This window comes from Anolis sagrei, chromosome 3 (assembly GCF_037176765.1).
Source record: "Anolis sagrei isolate rAnoSag1 chromosome 3, rAnoSag1.mat, whole genome shotgun sequence".
Lineage (NCBI taxonomy): Eukaryota > Metazoa > Chordata > Lepidosauria > Squamata > Dactyloidae > Anolis > Anolis sagrei.
The window spans coordinates 34,353,092-34,365,684 of record NC_090023.1 but is presented as its reverse complement, the minus strand read 5'-3'; the positions used below and the strand labels follow the sequence as shown (position 1 = coordinate 34,365,684).

Genomic DNA, 12,593 nt, shown 5'->3' with positions numbered 1-12,593 from the left:
TTTCTTTTAATGAGTGAAATTACTTTGATGGCTAGATGAATTCCTAGATCCATTAATTAAGATTCAGTTGTGACTTTGTAATACTTAGATGACAACACAAGGCCAACCCAAGAATTTGGCTAGCACCTTTCCACACTGTAGTGTGTACTATGAAACACCTACTTAAAAGATTTGGCCTGAGCCTACTGGGAAGGACAAGATTTTATCCCTTCCCTCCACATAAACTCATGATATAGATGCATTATTTGGATTCCCTTATATTTTTCTGTGTGGACTGAACACTATATTTTAACCAGACAGGGGAAATATGTCTGTATGGAAAGAAGAACTTATACTCTTGATTGCTCTATGAAGGTTATTTCATCATCTTCATTGTAGTGACATATGTGAGCTTAAGACAGTTACCAAAAAAATGAAGGCATCAAACAATACATCTGTACTGTGGCCTGCAACCATGATCCCATTACCTCTTATGCACATTCAAGGTATACAACATGGATGGATCACTCTTTCAGGTTGTCCCCTGGAACTCACTAGGACCACACCTTTCTACGGATGCTGTGTCTGCCACCTTAACTGGAAACAGCATCTATGATGAAGTGGATACAAAAAAGATAGTGAGTCCAAGTGTCTCATGGCCATTTAGGGACCACAGGGACCGAATGGTTCAGGAATAACAGTTTTATTTTTCATGTCAGGAGAAACTTCAGAAACTTCAAGTTGCTTCTGGTGTGAGAGAATTGGCTGTCTGCAAGGACGTTGCCCAGGGGACACTCGGATGTTTTAGATGTTTTACCATCCTTGTTGCAAGCTTCTCTCATGTCCCCATATGGGGAGCCGGATCTGACAGAAGGAGCTCATCCGTGCTCTCCCTAGATTCAATTTTCTGACCTTTTGGTCTTCAGTACTGCAAGCACAAGGGTTAACCCATTGCACCATAGTAATAATAGTAGTAGTAATAATAAAACTTTATTTATACCCCACCCCATCTCTCAAAAAAGGATTCAAAGTGGCTTATAATCATAACATAAAACACAGTCAATAATATAAACAAGATAGATAACATATCAAATTAAAATAAAACAAAAAATAACATGAAACAATCAAAACATCAGTAAACAATTATACACACACACACACATACAGTTTAAACAACATTAAAAGTCCCAGCCATTGCTCTGGTAAAGATAAAACTCCTCAGTGCACTGTAATGTGTCTTTTTTATGCCCTTAAACATGGAAAGACCAGTTACATTGCAGTTTCTCAAGTCACTCCTAACACACATACACACACACAACCAGCCACAGTAAGATTGGGTGATGGCTCTTGCATGGAACCAAATTCAACTGGACTACATTTATATTAGCAAATCTACCAGCAGTCAGTGTGCCTAGAAGGGTTGGGGTCATCCAAACACTATAGAATGAGGCTATTAACCACTATTGCTCAGAAGATATATAGATTTCTGGCTGATTTCAGAAGTGAAACCTCCTCCTCTTTTAGTATTGTTAAATCATAAGAGAAAAGAATATTCACATCCCTCTATTCTTGCATCCCAAACCCACTCCTTTGTTGCATTTGAGGCTTGGATTGCTTTCATCTGCAGTACTGGCTGCTATTTGTGAGGGCGATTTGTGTGCCTCATATGAAACATTAGGACGAAAAATGATCCACTTTGAAACCCAATTTCTGCTTTTATCTGTTGTGGAATTACCTAACAGTTTTTATAACACTGTGACTGACTCAGTCAGCAAGGCCCAGGTGCCTTTATAGAATCCATAATCATGATAATTATATGTGTGTGTCAGGCACACAGTACTGCAGCTTCAGCAAGGCAGAGCCAGACAGATCTGTGAACAGAAGGCGATTATAGGATACAGGAACCGAGAGAATTTAGAAGACAAAAGTATTGCTTAGCAGAGGTATGAGGGGGGGCTTTGGTGTTGGAGATGTTCAGACCTACCGTTCCCATCATCCTGATTCGACATGGTCAATGGCAACTGGCAGAGAGAGTGATAGGGCAAAGTATTTTGGGATCAGAAGTTTCCCACCACTAGCACCTTCTTTAGATGGCACTAAAATCCCTTGTAGAAAAATAAGAGAAATATGATTGGCTCTTTTCCACCCCAAACTTCCTGGAAAGAAAGTTACCATATATTTCGGCATATAAGACGACTGGGCGTATAAGACGACCCCAACTTTTCCAGTTTGGGATATATTTGCCATATAAGACTACCCTTCTTCCAATGCACACCATTTTTTTAAAAAAAGCATCAAATTTGATTTCAATATAGTAATTTTCCTATTACTGTACCTCCTTCTCTGCCTCTCAGATCTCACACATGTGCACCTGCACCGCTTCACTGCAGTCCTCAGGAGCGAGATCTGAGAGGCAGAGGAGGATGTCAGACAGGTAAAAGAGGTATGTTTGTCTGGGCCCAGAGCCACTCTATCTCTTTTTTCCATGCCCCAGGTGCCCCGAACGCCTGCAGCTTGCTCCGCCCTCCACCTTCCCGGTGAGGTGCCCCTTCACCTCACCATCGGGACCGCATTAAGTCCACGAATCCTGATGAATGGATTTTCTTCTACCATACTTGTACAGCGTCACCCTTAATGCTTTCATACAGTCGCTGCATACGGCAGTGACACGGCCACTGCCATTTTTGAGCTCCCCCCCCCCCCCACCATATGCGGCACCACAGATTCTCCAATCTGATTGGAAGTTTTAGCACCTGCTCTATAAGACTACTCCAGCGTATAAGACTACTCCAGCATATAAGACAACTCCTGTGTATAAGACTACTCCCGTGTATAAGACTATTCCCATGTATAAGACTACTCCAGCGTATAAGACAACTCCCATGTATAAGACTACTCCTGCATATAAGACTACTCCAGCATATAAGACAACTCCCATGTACAAGACTACTCCTGCATATAAGACTACTCCTGCATATAAGACGACCCCTGAATTTTCAGAAGATTTTCTTGGGTTAAAAAGTAGTCTTATACGCCAGAATATACGGTAATTGTTGTTGTAGCATGCCTTCAAGTCAGTTGCTCATTGCCTTCCTTTCAGAATGAGAGAGTGAAACTTGCCCCAGAAGACCCAGTGTGCTTCCATGGTTGATCAGAGATTTAAACCCTGGTCTCTTGGAGTTCCAGCCTAACAAACTACTATGGCTTACTAGCTCTACAAGAACGGCGAATGTATGGACTTTCACCTGTTGTTGGAATGCTTCTCACAACATGCCGGTCAGGTGAGACACACTTTGCCCAATTCCAGCCTAATTAATTCTGCCAGATTCTGTCTACTGCTTTGAAAAGGTCGAAAATCCCACTTCTCTTCTTCACTGCCCGAAGTGTACAGCAATGGTGTCACTGGGGAATTGTGTGGGTATTTGTGGGTTGTGTGTGTGTGGACAAGCTCCACTCCTTTCTCACCTATTTATTTACCATATTTATATCTTGCCCTTCTCACCCCAAAGGTTTGAGTTTTGGACTAGAAGTCTTTGGAGTTTGCATTCTCGCTCAACCATTGAAAACCTACTGAGTGACCTTGGGCAAATCACATGCTCTCAACCTCAGTGGAAGGCAATGGTAAATGTCTTCTAAATAAATCTTGCCAAGAAAACCCTGTGATAGGTATATCTTAGGGCCATGATGTGTTGGAAATAACTTGAAGGCACACTACAAGATTTTTATATATTATATTCAAGATGGCTTATATAAAAGTGACTAATGTGCAATACAAAAAGTCCCAGAAACAATTCATCTGAATATATTGGCCATAGTCTAGTTGGCCACCATAGCTATTCTTTTATGATTGCAAAAGCATAGCTGGCAGAATGTGGGTGTCATAGAATTACTGTGGGCAATGTGATTGTATTAGCATGGCAGTGAAAATCAGCTGTATGTGCGTAGATAGAAAGCTGCCCTGTTGGAGCTAAATGGTAGCTTTCTCTGCTGTTGGAGATGCCTTTTTTGTGCCATCCTCACATTGCCATTATGTGTGTGTCTCAACAAATGTTACACTGGCATAATGTATCATTGCACTGACATACACTATTAAAATGATTCAAGCCACTGTTTAGGTCATAAGAAAATATCAAAATATATCAAAGTAAATTATCAAAATAAGTAAGGAAGTAAACTATCAAAATATTAAATAATTAAAGTCCCTTAAATAATTAATCAAAATATAGCTAAGCATAAGATCAATAAAAACAATCATGTATGTCAATTCCGTTTCTGGGTCATAACATCAAACAAATGGTTGTTTAAGGCTGGTTGTTATCCATTTGCAGTTGACAGTCAATGCTTGTGATACCTTTGATTCAGATGAATTGGCAGGAGTGGGACATTGTGAGCTGGTGCCTCATCTGTTGGTTGGTGATTCATATATTTACTGTAGTAGCATTCAGTGTTTATCAGATTGTAACGCATGCTCACCAAAGCAGAGATGTAAAAATACTTTTAATTTTAGTTTAGCCTGATGTCCAAATTGAGAAGTTTGTTGGTGAGCTTAAAAATCATGCCTTATAACATCCCTCCAACTCAAAGATTGGAAATCTGGGGTGTCTAGAAGAGTTGAAGACCATAAAAACAGCTTTTGGGGGGGGGGGGGGAGGGAGGATGTATAAGCTAAGCATGATGTGAGATTGAGCAAGTCACACTTGGACAAGTCACACTCTGTCTGTCATCCTCAGAGTTAGACAAATCCCCCCTTTCCCCCCAGGACCCCCCTGAAGTGATTTTACTCCACACAACAATAACAATGCCCCCAAGGCCACACTTTGCTCATCCCTGCGTGAAGGAAGGTCTGAATGAAACTGATATCAACAAAGAGTATCTTTGAAAGATTAAAAGAAGGTTAGAAAAGATCAGACTAGATAAAGGACAATCTAGGGAACCTGAGCCTTGTTGCTTCTCCTCATGTTTAATTTGCACCATGGATGTAAGTTTATATTTCCACAATAGAAGAGGCAAAATTAGTTAAAGCTATCAACAGACTCTCTCCCTTCCCTGGCGGAGACCAATGTTTCATTCATTCGAGAATAATAAGTCTGCATATTATTTTAAAATGCAGCAGGAAAAGGGGGTCTATTGCCTTCCTAAAATGATTGTTCTTTATCTTCAGTTTTTAAATAACATTAGAATTGCTTAATGCATAATTTTACATTTCACATCCTTGGGTTGAAAAGAATATCTCTGATAGAGAAGAGCGATTAAAAACATGTTAGCTACGATTAGGTATTCAGCTGTGTACAATAGAGCTGGCAGACAAATATATCAGAGGCACAGAAAATTGTGGGATAAAAACAGAAAAAAATAAATCCACATTATGCATTATCATTATCATTTAAAACGTCCTGGGGCCATATTCAGCCCTGTATAAATTGAAAGCAGTGTTCTCTGTGGGCTGAATTTGGTTAAGCTTCGGTATGCAATTACAAATTGAAAATATAAATTAAATTTGCTACTTAAATTTCAAAGTCAAGGGTTCAAACTTGAGGAAATGACGCTCTGACAGAACATGTATAAATTCAAAAGCAGAAGAGAAGAGACAGAATGGCTGAAGTTCCACATCTTTGAAATATCAGTGTCCATTTCACCCAATCTAAAAAAAAATCTGTCTCAGCAACTCTGGAGATTCTATTGATTGGATTCATCTCTAACCATGTCAACAACCTGAATACTATTTCTACCATCTTTATATGTGTACCTCTTGACTTAGACCAGAGACCACATGCAGCGCTCCAACACATTAGGAATCCCCAAGTCCACCTTTTTGTAGTCAACAAAGGAAAGTAAATTTCTGCTTTTAGAATTTTCCATGTGCAATCGTTACCTTTAAAATAAATTAGGGTTCAGACAAAGCTGCGGGACTCTAGGTCACATCATCCTAATCATATCAATTGGATATAGTTAAATTTAGATAATATATTTCTTACCCCTCTAAGAATTTCAATAACAGATTAGGTAAAAAGCTGAAATAAGAAGAAATCTTGTAATTATGAACTCAAATATTACTTCCCTTGAGTGCCTTATAAGCTGAACCAAAACTCTGATTTATGACTGATGACTACAGTATCATTATGCCCTTTATCTTAAAAGTGACCAGATATATTTCCTAACACAAGGCCTCTCTGCAAGGTCTCCATTTGTCACAGGTGTCTGGAACACTCAACTGGCAACATCCCAGCTGACAGAAACTATAATGATTTTCCAGATTGCTCAAGCACCTCCAGGCTGCCCTAAAAAATATCCACCCTAAGGCTTCATGCCTGTGGAATAGTGTTGTATAAATGCACAGCTGTGCCCTGTCCCTACCTTGGCACAACTTCTCTATTCCACAACCAATGCTCTTCCTGCAACCAAAAACAAATAAGTTAAAAATAAAGTATATGTGGGAGTGGAAAATCCTGGCAAACAAGAAAGCAAAATGGTAAAAAAAAAAAGTTTCTCAAGCAACCTTAACAAGAATAATCTTGGAATGATGAACATTCTCATATTCCAGGTCTTTCTGACCCAAAGTGAACCTATCACAAGATTTTCTTGGCATGGTTAGTTTTGCTTTCCTCAGAGGCTGGGAGAGTATGGCTTGCCCAAGATGTCTGCTTCAAGGAAGAGCAAGGATTTGAGCCCTGGTCTCCAGAGTTATATTTCAGTATTCAAACCACTCTTCTTAGGCAATCCCTCGCTTTCTGAGGATGATTGTCTTCCAATATTCTTGTGGGTCCGTATGTGTCTGTGGAGCCCTATTCTTGCTCTGCATCTTCTTCCGCAGTGAGGGCATTGGTTTCCAGGTGGAAGGCGGTCTCGGCCGGGGTTGGCTTGACACGCCTTCCTCTTGGCACGTTTCTCTTTTTCACCCTCCACTCGTGCCTCCTCAAATTCTGCAGCACTGCTGGTCACAGCTGACCTCCAGCTGGAGCGGTCAAGTGCCAGGGCTTCCCAGTTCTCACTGTCTATGCCAGAGTTTTTAAGGTTGGCTTTGAGCCCATCTTTAAATCTCTTTTCCTGTCCTCCAACATTCCGTTTTCCATTCTTGAGTTCGGAGTAGAGCAGCTGCTTTGGGAGACGGTGGTCGGGCATCCGGACAACATGGCCGGTCCAGCGGAGTTGGTGGCGGAGGACCATCGCTTCAATGCTGGTGGTCTTTGCTTCTTCCAGCACGCTGACGTTTGTCCGCTTGTCTTCCCAAGAGATTTGCAGGATTTTCCGCTGATGGAATCGTTCCAGGAGTTGCATGTGACGTCTGTAGACAGTCCACGTCTCACAGGCATAGAGCAGGGTTGGGAGGAAATAGCTTTATAAACAAGCACCTTGGTATCCCTACGGATGTCCCGGGACATCAAACCACTATACCACACTGGTTCTCAGATTAGTGCTTAATCAGTGAAAAATTAATGCATTGTTAAAATTATTTTTTGCACAAAAACTACATTTTCTGGATAGGAAATTACATTTTCTGCATAGAAATATTGTTTTATATCAGAAGATAGTGTTATCTGCACAAAAGTGCAAACTTTGTATACAGTAAGTCAGCAACTACATTTTTTCACAGGAAGGAGCATTTTGATGGTTTCTGTGCAAAAATACTGTGAGGAAATTTTGCACAGAATACGTCACAAACTGCAAGTGTTTGAATATTTTCCTACAGTGAGAAGAAAATTGCAAACATTATTCACAGTTTCAATAAAATTAGCAACCCTCTCCCCCTCACTACATCCTTAACACACCTCAAATTCACATGACCTATCTTTTCTCATTTGATTCTGGATCAGCCAGGCCTACTATGGAAAGTTGATGCAAAACACTATCCAGACAGCTATATCTGCTAAGAATAATTTTCATAATAAATAAATCCTGCTTTACACCATCTCCTGCAGAGCAAGTGCTAAATCCCCTGCTGATCAGGAGACAAATGCATAGGTTCCCACTTCATTTCACTGGTAGTTACTTACAAGAAGTGGGGAAAATATGGTGTGACCCCCATACCCACAGCAGATTTATTCCTGAATTTACTATAAAAATGTGGATCATTGTGAAACAAAGTGAAATGAACAACTTTAGCTAGAAGTAATCATAGTTATGCTGGAGGATCTAAAAAATTGCTAGAAAGGAAATTCTGGGAATTTTCTAGGGCTTCACAGGCAATTCTATGGTATCTTCCAGCAGAAACATACCATAGAATTGCCTGGAGGACTTCAAAAATTCCTAAAGAGGACATGGTTTGTTGAATGCAAGCAGCTAAAACTACTGGTGCTGATCCCACAGGGTACAGATTTTGTACTGCATATTTAGATCACATTGTGCACTTTTGTTTACAGATTACCAGACAAATATGCGGATGAAATGACATTTTTCCACTTTTAGCAGCCTACAGGGATGTGTTCCAGTGACATCTATTTCCAGATTTAAGGCAGGCATCAGCCTCCTACAATAACTTGTTCACAAGGCAGTAATATGTGAGGCCCCATTCAGATCTTACACTTTTTTTTTGGCTTCCCATTTATGTTTCTTTGGTCATGATATTAAACTCTTTGTTATGGTTCATTACTTCTCCTAAGGGCAACTGTGCTTTTAGGGTGAAAATAGAAAGGCAGTGTCCTTCCTTTCTTTTTCTCTTTCAGAGCGAGAATGAATCGTTCCCCACTGCTATCTTTTTGCATGCAGCTGAAGTCACTGGGCAGGCGTGTTGCCACTGGAGATAACTATTAGCAGAAGTCCAGACAGAATGATATTTTCTTGAGGGAATTGAAAGACATATTATTCTACAAGAGGTCTGATCTGTATCTTGTTACAATTTTTGTCTTTAAGCCTTGAGTTCATGAAAATGTAAATGGGAAAGAAAGAAGAGGTGAGTTAGCAGTAGCTCTATGAAGAAAAAGCTGTATTATCATCACCTCTTGTGAAGAAAGAATAAGGATGAAACTTGTCAAGACTCTTATCAATCTGCCATCATGGAGACAATGCATTATTTTTAGCCAGAACTCAGGAGTGGCACAGAATATTTTGCTGCCTGAGGCAAAGGATGTGGAGTCTCTCCTCCTCTAGTCTACAAATGGAAAGAAATTGGACTTGCAGCTGAATCTTATTTCAACAGAGGCAAAATGTGACAGTGTCATGAATATAACTCTATCCTTCAAAGCAGGGAACTGCCTAAGATACTCAATGATTACGCCTCATAGGTAGTACATAATATTTCCCCTCTGTTTCCTTTTCGGTTCCCAATCTCACCTACCTGGGTGATTCCCATATCAGTGAGAGTTGGTGAATCTGCTCTGAATTCTAGTGTGAATTTTAAAGGAGCTCTCCAAGGTATTGAAGCAATATCAGGTGTGTGGTGCAACCCCTCAAATAATTATTTTAAAGTTCAGATTAAATCTGATATAAAGGCCACTGACATCCACTGGCTGGGGGATTGCTAGTCTTGCCTGAGAGCATGTTTTTCCCGCTCTAGGCCTGCGAACATCTGTGATCACAGCACCACACAAGAGTCCAGAATATAAACAAACAGTTTATTGTAGAAACACTTTAAAAGTATAGGCAAAAATCAGGAATAAAGAAAGCAGAGGAATAATCCAAAAAGGTTTAAGAATAGATGATAATCCAAACAGTAATCCAAATGTCTCATGCAGACTCCAACATAACACAATCCAAAAATAACCAAAATGTCACAAGTACAGCATAAGTCCACAAGCAAAAGCTACATTTAGTAAAACTTGAGCAGGAATATAAAGACCAGAACATAGACAACTTCCAGGAAACTTAAATCCAAAACCAAGGCTTCACTTGAAACAAGAACCAGAGAACTCACTTGAAACACTATGTTGCCCGAACTCATTCTTAGGTAAACAACTTGCTAATTAATAGGCACCCATGAAGTCATGTCCCCCCCCCCCCCCCCATGAAATCTCTCCACTATTTTCCCACTTATGTGCTCGGACCTACGATGCCTATTGTCTGCTCTGATCTGTAAACAAATATCTTTGTTGATCTCCATGCCCTAGGTGTTTTCTCCCGAGAGCCTTCTGTATCACTTGACTCTTCGCCTGACTACTTCTCTGATGTTGCAGTTTCTGGCTCCTCTGACTGACCTTGAAGCCCTGCATTTTCTAAGTCAGATTTCTCACAGAGAGAGGCATCTTTCCCCTGATTTGAATCTTCATCACTACAAGCCCCAGGCAACCCCATCATCCTTTCTAAATCATCAGTGAACCCATCAGCCTAGGGAGTCCCAGGCTGATTTCCAACAATCTTATGTATGAGGCAAATATTTCCTTCTGCCTAATGTTTTGGCTTGTCTTTTTTGAGCCAATGGGCAAGATTCTGACCCATCCCCATATCCCATGCAGAAATTAACAGTTCCTACTTCTTGAAGCTTATTTCAACACCAATAAAGGAGTAACAGCTTTCAGTACACTAGGATGAAAAGTAATGCACGGGAGTCTAAGATAAATGCACAGGCAAGTCTATCCAAAGAATTTGCTACCGTTCTTCTCCATCCCAGCACCAGCCATCTGAAACAGTCATTTCACTTTATCTAATGGTAAAATCTGGGTTTGATTTCCTAAGTACCTCTGGATTGAAACAGTCTGGAATATATGCTTTTCTTGTCATACCTATTAAAGTGATATATTTGATTCAATGAGACATTTCCCAAAATTGCATTTTGTTTTTGGCCACTGGGTGTGGGAGTTCTAGCTTAGCTCTGAGCTAAACCCACCTCAAGTATGTATAAAGTGGCTTGCCAGAAAGATGACCATCCTTGAACTTATTATTATTATTATTATTATTATTATTATTATTATTATGCAATTTTCTCTTTTCTGTTAGGACAAAGCACCCACACACTGTGTTATACTACATGTTAGAAGAAAGAGGAAGAAGCACAAAGCAGCTGCATTTCCATACCTATCATTATATCTATGAATTATGAATTAGGAACTAGGTTGAAGGGTGGACCCCATGCACTTAGATGTATTTTAAGTGATAACTAATCTTCTGAGAATAGGGTGGAACAACTGAAACATACATGAATGAAGTCCTTACTTGAAAATTTTCATTCTCATTACTGTATGTTGAAGTCACATGCCAGCTTCCACCATTTGGCATTTTAGATTAATGTTATTTGCTGGGATTCTTGGCATTATACATGATAGTACTGCTGTGGAGAGTTTATTGAATCTCCCCATGCAATTATTTTGGAAAGTTCTCCAAATGTGGCTCTGCATTACAAAAGCATTTGTGGGAAGGGGCGTGCTGTGTGATAATGCTAGAATTCTACTTAACACAGTACCTGCAGCTGTTTGAAAGTCATACACAAAGGGAATATTTCCTTAGCTATATTTTTTCTCTACCTGTATTCTTGACATCCTCTAATCAATGACTAATTCTTTTAACAGTATTTGCAGCATGAACAAGGGTGGCAAATGCTAGTGAGCATTTGCCAAGGAATTACAGAATTTAATGTCTCTCTGCATAGGGTGTTTATTATACCTAATGCATTGCATCATGTTATGGTTTCAGGTTCAATTAGAGAGATGAAGGAGCAATTTTGAGAATCACCAAGGACAAATAATTGCTGCAGCAGTCATTTTGCCCCTTTTACTGGAGCAATGTCATAGAAACATGTATTAGTGCATTTTATTATGAACATTTACAATTCACAGCAATGAAAATTAAGGGAAAAGGTTAACGTTGGATTACAAATTGCTTAGCAAATATTTACATATTTTGTTTCATGATTTTTATCATTTTAATGAAACATGATTTCCTGGCTGGAATGCATAGACACTTATTTTCATTTAATATGAAAAGCTCTGTAAGCCCCAAAAGCTTGCACCTTGCATGTTAACCCAAAATGACTTTGTGAAATACATAACATGAACTGCCTGTCATCAAAACAAGTCGCTAACATATCTGACAAGACCCTAATTAGGACAATTTTAGAAATGGAAGGCTTTAAATGAATAGTTGTGAAGAACATAATCTCTTCAAAGCTCTGTTAATTATGAGTAGTGTTTATTTATTTATGTATACCATATTGAATCAATCTGAATAAAACAGAGGACTAAATAATGTGTCAGGATGACAACTACGTTGAAATAGATCAAAGAATAATAGAATCTTAGAGTTGAAAAAGACCCAAAGAGCCATTGTGGGCCTCATCACCATGAGGTCCTTGATGCAGGGGAACAGCGGGACAAGTCATGGGGCAGCAGAGCAAATCCAAGAGCAATGGGACAAATCCATTGCCCAGTTCCCCACATTGCCCACATTGCTTGCTTGCCCATCATATGCCAAAAAGCATATATTTCCGGCATGTGCCTGCACTGTCCCCATGATTTTCTATCTGAACACGGGTAGTCTCCTATGTTCAGAATTCCCCCTCTTACCACACTTCATCGATGCAGCCACCACAGAGCCCAGCCGGCTGCATGGGTAAAGTGTTCTAGGACAGGGAATTTTCCCCGTGTGATGAGGTTCTTAGCCTACACAACTGCCTTGCAGGGATACACAACAAATACTTCCTTCACAACTTCTATTCAAAGACTTCCAAAGATGGAGAGTCCATTACCCAC

At 39.9% G+C, this 12,593-nt stretch overlaps 1 long non-coding RNA gene across 1 annotated transcript in view; it reads right to left on the bottom strand.

Annotated features, from left to right (window-relative positions):
* Window positions 1–458: 458 nt before the first annotated feature.
* Window positions 459–12,593, bottom strand: part of LOC137096614 (uncharacterized) — a 39,338-nt gene continuing 27,203 nt past the window's right edge. The window contains exon 3 of the long non-coding RNA XR_010909544.1: window positions 459–589. This is a non-coding gene — a long non-coding RNA (uncharacterized lncRNA). The remainder of the gene's footprint in view (window positions 590–12,593) is intronic.